At 32.1% G+C, this 10,037-nt stretch overlaps 1 pseudogene; it reads right to left on the reverse strand.

The window, feature by feature from the left end:
* Positions 1 to 309: 309 nt before the first annotated feature.
* Positions 310 to 1,362, reverse strand: LOC149201936 (uncharacterized; annotated as a pseudogene).
* Between the last annotated feature and the right edge of the window lie 8,675 nt (positions 1,363 to 10,037).

Genomic DNA, 10,037 nt, shown 5'->3' on the forward strand with positions numbered 1-10,037 from the left:
TGGTAATCTCTATTCCACACATTTCGAACACTGGAAACCAATCCACTAGCTACTCAAATTACAAGGGGGTTTTCTTGAGAAATGTCTTCCCACACACTCCATTTTGTGAAACAAGGGGAAAATTTCCCCAATGTGTAGAGTATGTTTCCAAGAAAGGGGGTTGTCTGAGTAGCCCCTAGGAAAAGGGGACACCTGGGTGCTCACTCCCTCTGCCCCCCACCATTTTTTTATCCAACAACCCTTTAAAAAAAAACAAATATAGGGGATAGTGCTTTGAGGAGTTCATGACCTTGGTGATTAATGGTAATATTAAATTATTAAAGTAAAAATTGACATTCTCATGTAGTGTGGCTCTCTTACTGTAAATGAATTCACTAGCCCACAAAGAATGACCAGTTGCTGCTCAACTTCTTTCATCTTGAGAAAGAACATTTACCAATGCTAATGCACATAAACTTAACTAATTTAACTCTTGAGAAGAAAATAATCTAACATGTATCTTCAAGACAATGAAGGGAAGAATAATCACACTCTAATCTTACATAACCATGACATATAACAATTAGATGTAGTGTCCACTAATTTTCTTAAAAACAAATTCATGCAATCTACAAAGACCAGAGTAAACACCAATGACCACTTTTGCAACCCATAATACTAGCCATATGCAGAAAATCCAACTTGTGTAAATATTTTTGGGTCATAAAATATTGATAAACTTGAACAGTTTACTTCAAGAATCTTGATCTAAAAACAAAAACTATAATCTTATTTGCTAGTGTAATATTATAAATATACTTTTCTTTTAATGCAAGAGAACATGCCTTACATATAGATGATAAATATGTACTTTGGTAAAGAAATAACTCAAAGTTTAGTTTCCATGAATGTTTTCATGTTTCAAGCGACGATAAGAAACCTGATAATTTGAGAAATGTTGACAGACAAATTTCATTACCTTAGGAAGTTGTGATGGAGTTTTTACAATGTCGTTTCTTCAAACTTCAAATATGCATCCATGAAATTCCTAATATACCTTGCTAATTGCATTTCCGTCTGCTTTTGATTAATTTCTAAGTTTATGATGTAATCCTCAAGATTTTTCACCTTTCGCTCAAAGGACTATCTTTTTTATCTTTTTCCTTTATATGCACCAATGTCAACTCAATCGACATGTTCCTTTTTTTCAAGACATTCTTTGAGTAAAAATTTTTCAATTGTCTGATTTTCAATTTCTTTTTGAGCGAAGGTCGAGGAAATATATTTCTCTGCAATGACTCTCTCAAGTTCCATTCTCTTTTCTTTCTCGTTCATAACTTGATCTAGGATTATTTCACTATCTATAATAGTTTCCTCAAGCATCATTTTCTCCTTCCTCGCTTCTTCCAAATAATTTGAGGCTGCACTTGTACAATTTTTACATTATTGGACAACTCCCTTCAGCAAAACAACTTTCTTCTTCAGCTCCTCCTATTGCTTTGTCAATAAATTCAAATCTCTTTCTTTTTTGTGTGTTATAGTTTTAGGAAAAATATTTTGTTCCTTTGGCTCTTGGCATTTGTTTAGGTATTGTCACAACAAATATCGTTGCTTTTCATATTCATTTGCCTTCTGTTCTAGTAGTTTCTCCCTCAAAATATTTTTTTCTTTTGATCTTCTCTTTCCTTTAGAGCTAAACTCAAAGTCATGTCTTTATCCCAAATAATATCTTCAAGCATATCCTTGTGTTCCCTTAGCTCTTCAAATTATTTAATGGAAAAATTTAAGGACATATTTCGGTCCTTGATAGTCTCCTACAAACAAATTCTCAGTATGTCTACTTCATTCTCGTTTGTTGCTTTGATATCTTCCTTCTAATTTTATAACTCTTCTATCTAGACCAATAATTAACCTTCTCTTGATGAGTGCTCTAATCCTATACTATCAAATAACTCTATGGATTCCTTTTCTTCCCCTACAATGAGCTCCAACATACTTATATTATCATCTTGCAATTCATCCTCCAACTCAAAAGTAATCACATACTCCTAACCTGAAAATATTCTTGACACAACCAATTGTTCATTCCATTCATCCAATTTTTAGTTGTATAACCAAGCTTTCTTTTGAGTGAAACTGTCTCTTTTCCATTACCTCTGTCTCTCAATCATTGCCTCTTAAACCTGTAAATCTCTTATGTTTTTTCAGACAGGAGTATCTCTTTATCTCTTCTCAAAATAACCAACACCCTCATATAATGGGATATTAATTTCTATTTTGACATGCTTTTCAATGGTGACTTTAGAAAAATATTTGCAGTCTCTACAGAGAAATTGTCTCACAGATATGGGTCTATAGTAACATGGCATTCAACAATATTTTTTGTCTCGTTAATTGTAGAGTTTTCCTCCTGTATTGCCCAAATGTTTCTTTGAACATTGGTTATGTCTTATTTATTTGATTTTGTAGGAAAGGATGGAAAACAAATGGCATTGGAATTCCTACTCAATTTTTTTGCTGACATCTCAAATTTCAACAGTTCTAGCTCTTGATGAGAGCTAGATATCTAATTTTATGATATCAACTTTCCCCATAACATTTGGACTAAGGTAGGGAAAAATCCATAGAATTTATTGTATCTTGTCTTCCCACAAGATCATTAAGCATTACCTGATGTTTAGTTTCTCCCCTATTTGTACAATCTCTGATAGCATGTACTGTCTGTAGAAATTCATCATTCTACCTCTGAAAAGATGACATTGTTGAGTTCTTCTCCAAAATTGATCCTTCCAACAAAGCAATATTTTCATCCTTTTCTAATAGAATTCTTTCTAATCCCTCAATATTTGCATTTCCTTATTTTAATGCAAGTTTTTCTTGAAATACCTTGTTGCTATTTGAGAAGAAAATTGACTCATCTCCCATTTATATTCTATTGAGATATGTGATCCTCAAGTAAGGTCAAATTTATGTTTTTGTTTCAAGTCACTGATGCTTATGTTTTCCATACCTTTATTTTTATGTGAAAGATAGTCCTCATCTCCTTGCATGGTTTTGATATTAATGGGTGGAATTTTCAGTGGTGGCCACTAGATAAGTCCTCCTAGTTTGAACAAATTCCAATGTGTCAGTATGCATGTTTTTTAATCTCACCATATCTTTGATATAGTTTTATAGATTTTCAACCATGGTTATCCTTACATATGTGGCATTAGTTCATTGGTGAGATAAATGGAGTGTTAGGTTGTCATTCAGTGTCTGAGTTTCAAAGGATGGTTGATATTTTGTTCCCTGCAATTTTAGAAAAATAACGACAACATGGACCTAGCATCTAACCACAAGAAAGTGCACTCTTTGCAGGGAAGCTCCTCAGGACCTGTTTCTTGAAGAAGTTTAAAATAAATAAATTTGACTATCCTTTCAATGTTTTGGAGTCACTACATGCACATGGAGTACAAGCCTCATGTGACACTAGTGGATTGATTATATTTTAGGTAAAATAGACTTATTTATTGCCTATGCAACTTAACCTATGGTTCTTGTTTGTTTGAATTATTTGACAAATCATGTTTGCGAAGATTTAAATTTTGATAGGTTTCACTTTCTGCCATTGTCCAGGTATATTATGAGGAGATACTTATGCCAATATGTTGTCTCTAGTAAATTCTAGATGGTATCACACATGAGGTCATAGATAGAACTTATGAATCTGAATTATAAACCTTTGGCATTCAATAATAGACCTCAAAATGGTATAATAGAGGAGTGAGAGGAGGGTTAGTATTGACATAGATAAAAGAGGACAGAAAGATGAAAAATAGAAGATGAAAAGTTTACAAGAGGTTAAAATTTTGAGTTTTTGTTTCCTTTCCAACTCTATTTTAGTGTACCACAATTAATTCTAGTAAGTGGAACATGTGGGACTAAAATTGATGTTTATGATTAGATTGTCTAACAATGGTTCTCCACTAGTTACTTGCAGATGAAGAAGTGCAAGAAAAAGTATTTTGTAGATCAGGTAGTGCATTTGATTCTCAAAATTCAACTTTATCGGATAGAAAAGAATTATTAAAAATAAAATTGAGATTATAGATCCATCCTAGAGGACTTGGAGAATATTTATTAGATGAGTTGCCAGAACTCGAGTGCAATCTTCATGGGTTTACACATCATATATATGTGCTTGAGATTGATGGAACCCTTCATTATGGATTAATCATTGGCTCAAACATGTATCTACCAGGATCCAATAGGGAGGCTCTTTCAAAAGGCTATGTATCGAGAGCTTCCATGAAAATAGAGGAGGCACTACGTGTTCCCAATTGAAGTTACACAAAAACATGCTTGGTATGCTTAGTGTATTTGTTATAGTACCTTGCAATTTGTTATAAATATGTAATGTTAGGAAGCATATGAGATGATATAAATTTCACATGGAGAATTTATTCAGTTTTGCATATTTTGATGCCCAGAGAATGTTGTTAAGTTGTGTGTAGTGTGATAATTCAACAAGTATGAAAATATATGTTAAAACCTAGTATATGTGTGCTTTTTTATTTCCTAATAGTCCTAAATGCTATGAGAAAAAATAAAAAATGGATTATTGTATTGCTTGCTATTTGTACTACTATTAGGTATACTCCTGCTAGTGGATCTAGAAATGAAAATGAAATGGGCTTTGTTTTTCTCTCTGGTCCCTTCATATTAGCGAGGACATTCCATATAAAGTTGTAATGGATATTTAGAATTAATATATAACCAACATTATCTTTCCTATAGGCCATTCATTTGTTTTCACGTGGGTCCCACTAGTAGTCCAATATCTATTAGTTTAATGTAGTCCACTCTTTGCAGGGCAGCTCCTCAGGGCATGTTTCTTGAAGCAGTTTTAAAGAAATAAATTTGACTATTTTTTCAGTGTTTTGGAGTCATTACATGCACATGGAATATAAGACTCATGTAGTATTGGTGGATTGATTTTATTTTAAGGAAAATAGACTTCTCTATTGCCTATCCAATTTAACCTATGGTGCTTTTTTGTTTAAATTATTTGACAAGTCATGTTTTCCATGATTCAAATTTTTGTTGGCTTAACTATCTGTTATTTTCCAGGTATATTATGATGATATACTCATGCCAATATATTATCTCTAATAAATTTAAGATGGTATCACACATGAGGTGACTGATAAAAATTCTTAAGCTAAGTCCTAAACCTTCGACATGCAATAATCGATCAGAGAATGGTATAATAGAGGAAATAGAGGAGGATTAATATTCACATAGATAAATGATTACACAAATATGAAAAATACAAGATGATAAGTTTACAAGGGGTTAAAATGTTCAGTTTTTGTTTCCTTTCCAACTCTATTTCAGTGCACCACAATTAATTCTAATAAGTGCAGCATGTGGGACACAAATAGAAGTTTATGATTAGAATGTCTAGCAATGGTTTTGCACTGGTTTACTTGCAGATGAAGAAGTGCAAGAAAACATATTTTATAGATCGAGTGGTGTATTTGATTATGAGGATTCAACTTTATTGGATTGCAAAGAATTATTAAAACTAAAATTGAGATTATAGACCCATCCTAGAGCAGTTATAGAATCTTTATTGGATTAGTTGCCAGAACTTCAGTGTAGTCTTCATGGGTTTATACAAAGTATATATGTGGTTGATATTGATGGAATCCTTCGCTATGGATTAGGAATTGGCCCAAATATATATCTACCAGGATCCAATAGGGAGGCTCTTTCAAAAGGTTGTTTATCTAGAGTTTCCATGAAAATAGAGGAGGCACTTCATGTTACCGACTTGATGTTACACTAAACCATGCTTGGAATGCTTAACCTATTTGTTCTACTACCTTGTAATTTTTTATATACATATAATGTCATAGAGGCGTGAGATGATATAAATTTCACATGGAAAATTTATTCAATTCTACAGATTTTGATGCTCAGAGAATGTTGTTCAGCTGTGCATACTGTGATAATTTAAAAAGTATGAAAATATATGTTAAAATCTAGTATATGTGCACTCTATTCATTCCTAATAGTCCTAAATGCTATGCGAAATAAGAAAAAAATGAACGATTGTATTTCTTGTTGCTTGTCCTATCATTGGCATGGGTCTGCTACTAAGTAAACTCCTGCTAGTGGATTTAGAAATGAAAATGAAATGGGATTTATTCTTCTCTCTCATCCCTTCATCTTAGTGAGGAAATTCCATATAATTTTGTAGTGGATATGTATAATATATCTATAACCAACACTATATTTCCTATAGGCCATTCATTTATTTTCATGCGGGTCCCATTAGTAATCAAATACCTATTAGTTTAATGTAGCCCACTATTTTTTGGGCATCTCCTCAAGGAATGTTTCTTGAATCAGTTTAAAAAAATAAATTTGATTATCTTTTCAGTGTTCTTAAGTCATTACATGTGAATAGAATAGAATCCTCATGTAACACCGGTGCATTGATTTGGTTTTAGGGAAAATAGACTTCTCTATTGCCTATGTAACTTAACATATGGTGCTATTTTGTTTAAATTATTTGACAAGTCATGCTTGCCATGATTTAAATTTTGATTGGCCTCACTTTTTGCTGTTGTATATGTATAATATGAGGATATAATGGTGCCAATATATTGTCTCTAGTAAATTTCATATGGTATCACACATGAGGTCATTGATAGAACTTCTGAATCTAAGTCCTAAACCTTCGACATGCAATAATAGATCTGAAAATGGTATAATAGAGGACTAAGAGGAGGGTTAGTATTGACATAGACAAATGATTACGGAAAGATGAAAAATACAAGATGATAAATTTGCAAGGGGTTAAAATGTCCAGTTTTTGTTTCCTTTCCAACTCTATTTCATTGCACCACAGTTAATTCTAGTAGGTGCAATATGTGGGGAAAAAATGGAAGTTTATGATTAGATTGTCTAACAATGATTATCCACTGGTTTACTTGCAGCTGAAGAAGTGGAGGAAAAAGTCTTTTCTAGATTGGATGGTGCATTTTCTTCTTAGGATTCAACTTTATTGGATTGCAAAGCATTATTAAAATTGAAATTTAGATTACATACCCATTCTATAGCACTTCCAGAATCTTTGTTGGATGAGATGAAAGAACTTAAGTGCATTCTTCACGGGTTTGCACACAATATATATGTGATTCCTATTGATGGAGCCCTTCGCTATGGATTAGGAATTAGCTCAAACATGTATCTACCAGGATCCAGTAGGGATGCTCTTTCAAAAGGATGTGTAGCAAGAGCTTCAACAAAAAGAGTGGAGGCACTACTTGTTGCTGACTCGAAGTTAGACTGAAGCATGCCTTGTATGCTTAACCTATTTGTTCTAGTACCCTGTAGTTTTCTATATATGTATAATTTCATAGAGCATGTCAGATCATATTAATTGCACATGGATAATTTATTCATTTTTTCATATTTTGATGCACAAAAAGTGTTGTTTAGTTGTGCATAGTGTGATAATTCAACAAGCATGCAAATATATGTTAAAGACTCTAATATGTGCACTCTATTAGTTCCTAATATTCCAAAACGCTATGAGAAACAAGAAAAAAAAATGGAGGAATGTATTTCTCGTCGCTTGTTATGTCATTGGTGTCGACCTACTACTAGGTATACTCCTACTAGTGGATGTAGAAATGAAAATCAAATGGGATTTGTTCTACTCTCTGGTCCCTTCATCTTAGCAAGGAAATTCCATATAATGTTGTAGTGGATACTTATAATATATTTCTAACCGACACTATCTTTCGTACATACCATTCATTTGTTTGCATGAGGGTCCCACTGGTAGTCCAATACCTATTAGTTTAATGCAGTCCTATGCTTGGCCTATATTTGGATCTGAAGTTGTTTGACTTATGTTTCATATGAAAAAGTGACATCATTTTTATATGTTACTAAGAAATATATTGCCAAATATTATTATACTATTTCTTATTCAAATTTCTTCCAGCTACATTTCCTCATTGTATTACTAAGGAAAATTGTGTTACTATCATCTATCTAAATCCACCTTATTCTTAATTTTTGTGACAAAAATATTTTCTCTTGCCCTACTTCTTTGGCTTGTTGTTCCTTCAATTTATCTTCTCATGATAAGGTGTATGATGTTTTTCTCGGTTTTTTATTTTTCTCACTATGCTTGCTCACTTGAAACTTTCTTTGAAATCAATGTTTACATCAAGAAGAAAATATATTATAAAGTTTTCACACAATAATTTTTAGAAAGACACCCAAAAATAGAGAGGAAAAAATGCTGTATATCTTTTGATGATAGCGTATGTGTTTCTCTTCATGTTTTTGTTGTGATGCAATGTATATGGCATTGTTATACTCATAAATGTTCTCTAACATATCACTGAATTGTGGTTATGTTTCTCATGGTTCTTTGAATGGAATGAAATGGGTCTATTTCCCACCAAAATATTGTGCATACATTTAGTTATTGATTATACATCTAGTAATTTTTAAAAAGACACCAAAAAATATTGTACATCTAGTTGATCATATTATACATAATGTGCATTTATTTTCATGTTTTTGTTGTGGTGAAATATATATGCCTTTGTTCTATGCATAAATTTTCTCTAACATATCAGTGAATTGTGGTTATTATGCTCATGGTTCTTTGAATAGAACGAAGTGGGTTAATTTCCCACCAATGGTCTCTATCTCCTTATGGTTCTCTCTGCTTCCCTCAATTTCCTCTGTTATTATCTTTGAGTAAGAATGTGTTTCTTTTAGTCTTCTTGCAATTCTCTTTTTCCATCCACACTATTTCTAGTGTCTCAAAACACAACCTGCTTCGGTCTTCCATCTCCTTACATTTTCATTGAGAGTCACCATTATTGATGTCCAAACAATGTTTGAGAATTAGAGGATACTTGTATGACACCAATGATAGTAAAAAACATGGAAACACAAGGAACCCGATTTGAACACCAGTGTTATTATGTGGTGCAAGAAATAAATAATTGTCTTTGCAAGAACTAGTGGTACATGTGAAAGAAACCATTGTTTCTGTAAGCACTATTGGTACACATGAAAGAGCATCAATTGGACCCATTGTCACAAAACTCATTGATAAGAGTCATTAATTTACTTTAAAAAAAAATAGATACTTTGTCTACTATGGAGTTACCATTTCTCTTTATAGTCAACAAATCAAAGAGATCCTTCTTGAACTCAGAGGTTACTTAAGACTTACTTTGTCAGATGCTACTTAAAGACTTAAATGGAAACACAACACGATATCGATTATTTAAGTGGGGTAAAATACTAAGAGGGAAAACCTTTTATTTAGAAAGTGGTTTTCTCTTTGTGTTAGGAGACACTCTCTAGTTGACCGTGGTAGAGAATTAATGTGATTTCCTATTTAATGTTTTGACTTGGTCAAAATAAAACAAAGCTAAAATTAAGTTAAATTAAAAAAATAAAATAAAATAAAAGACATAAAATTAATAATTTTATTTATAATTAATTCACCCATGAACCATAATTCATGATTATCTACAGTTTGAATTCATGGCTTATCCATCTCATAATTCTCAGAATTTTGGCTTGCTCTCTAAGTTATGAATATACATGTCCAAAACCAATATTTGTACATATGCATCAAATGGACCCAATGTAACCAAACTCACTAATATGAGACATTACATAAAAAATATATATACTTTGTCTACTATGGAGTTACCGTTTCTCTTTATAGTTAAGACATCAAAGATATCCTTTTTGAACTTAGAGATTACTTAAGACATACTTTCTCATATGATAATTAAAGACTTAACTAGAAACACGACACCATACTAATTATTTAAGTGGGATAAAATACTAAGATGATAAACCCTCTATTTAGAAAGTTATGTTTTCTTTGTGTTTAGAGACTCTCTCTAGTCAAGTATGGCAGAGATGTAATGTAATGCCCTGTTTTAACATTTTGACTTGGCCAAAATACAATAAAACTAAAACTAAATTAAATTAATTAAATAAAATAAAATAAAGGA

This window comes from Pinus tabuliformis, chromosome 2_1 (genome assembly GCF_031772625.1).
Source record: "Pinus tabuliformis cultivar Carrire ecotype Pingquan chromosome 2_1, CPIR1, whole genome shotgun sequence".
In the NCBI taxonomy this organism is placed as follows: Eukaryota; Viridiplantae; Streptophyta; class Pinopsida; order Pinales; family Pinaceae; genus Pinus; species Pinus tabuliformis.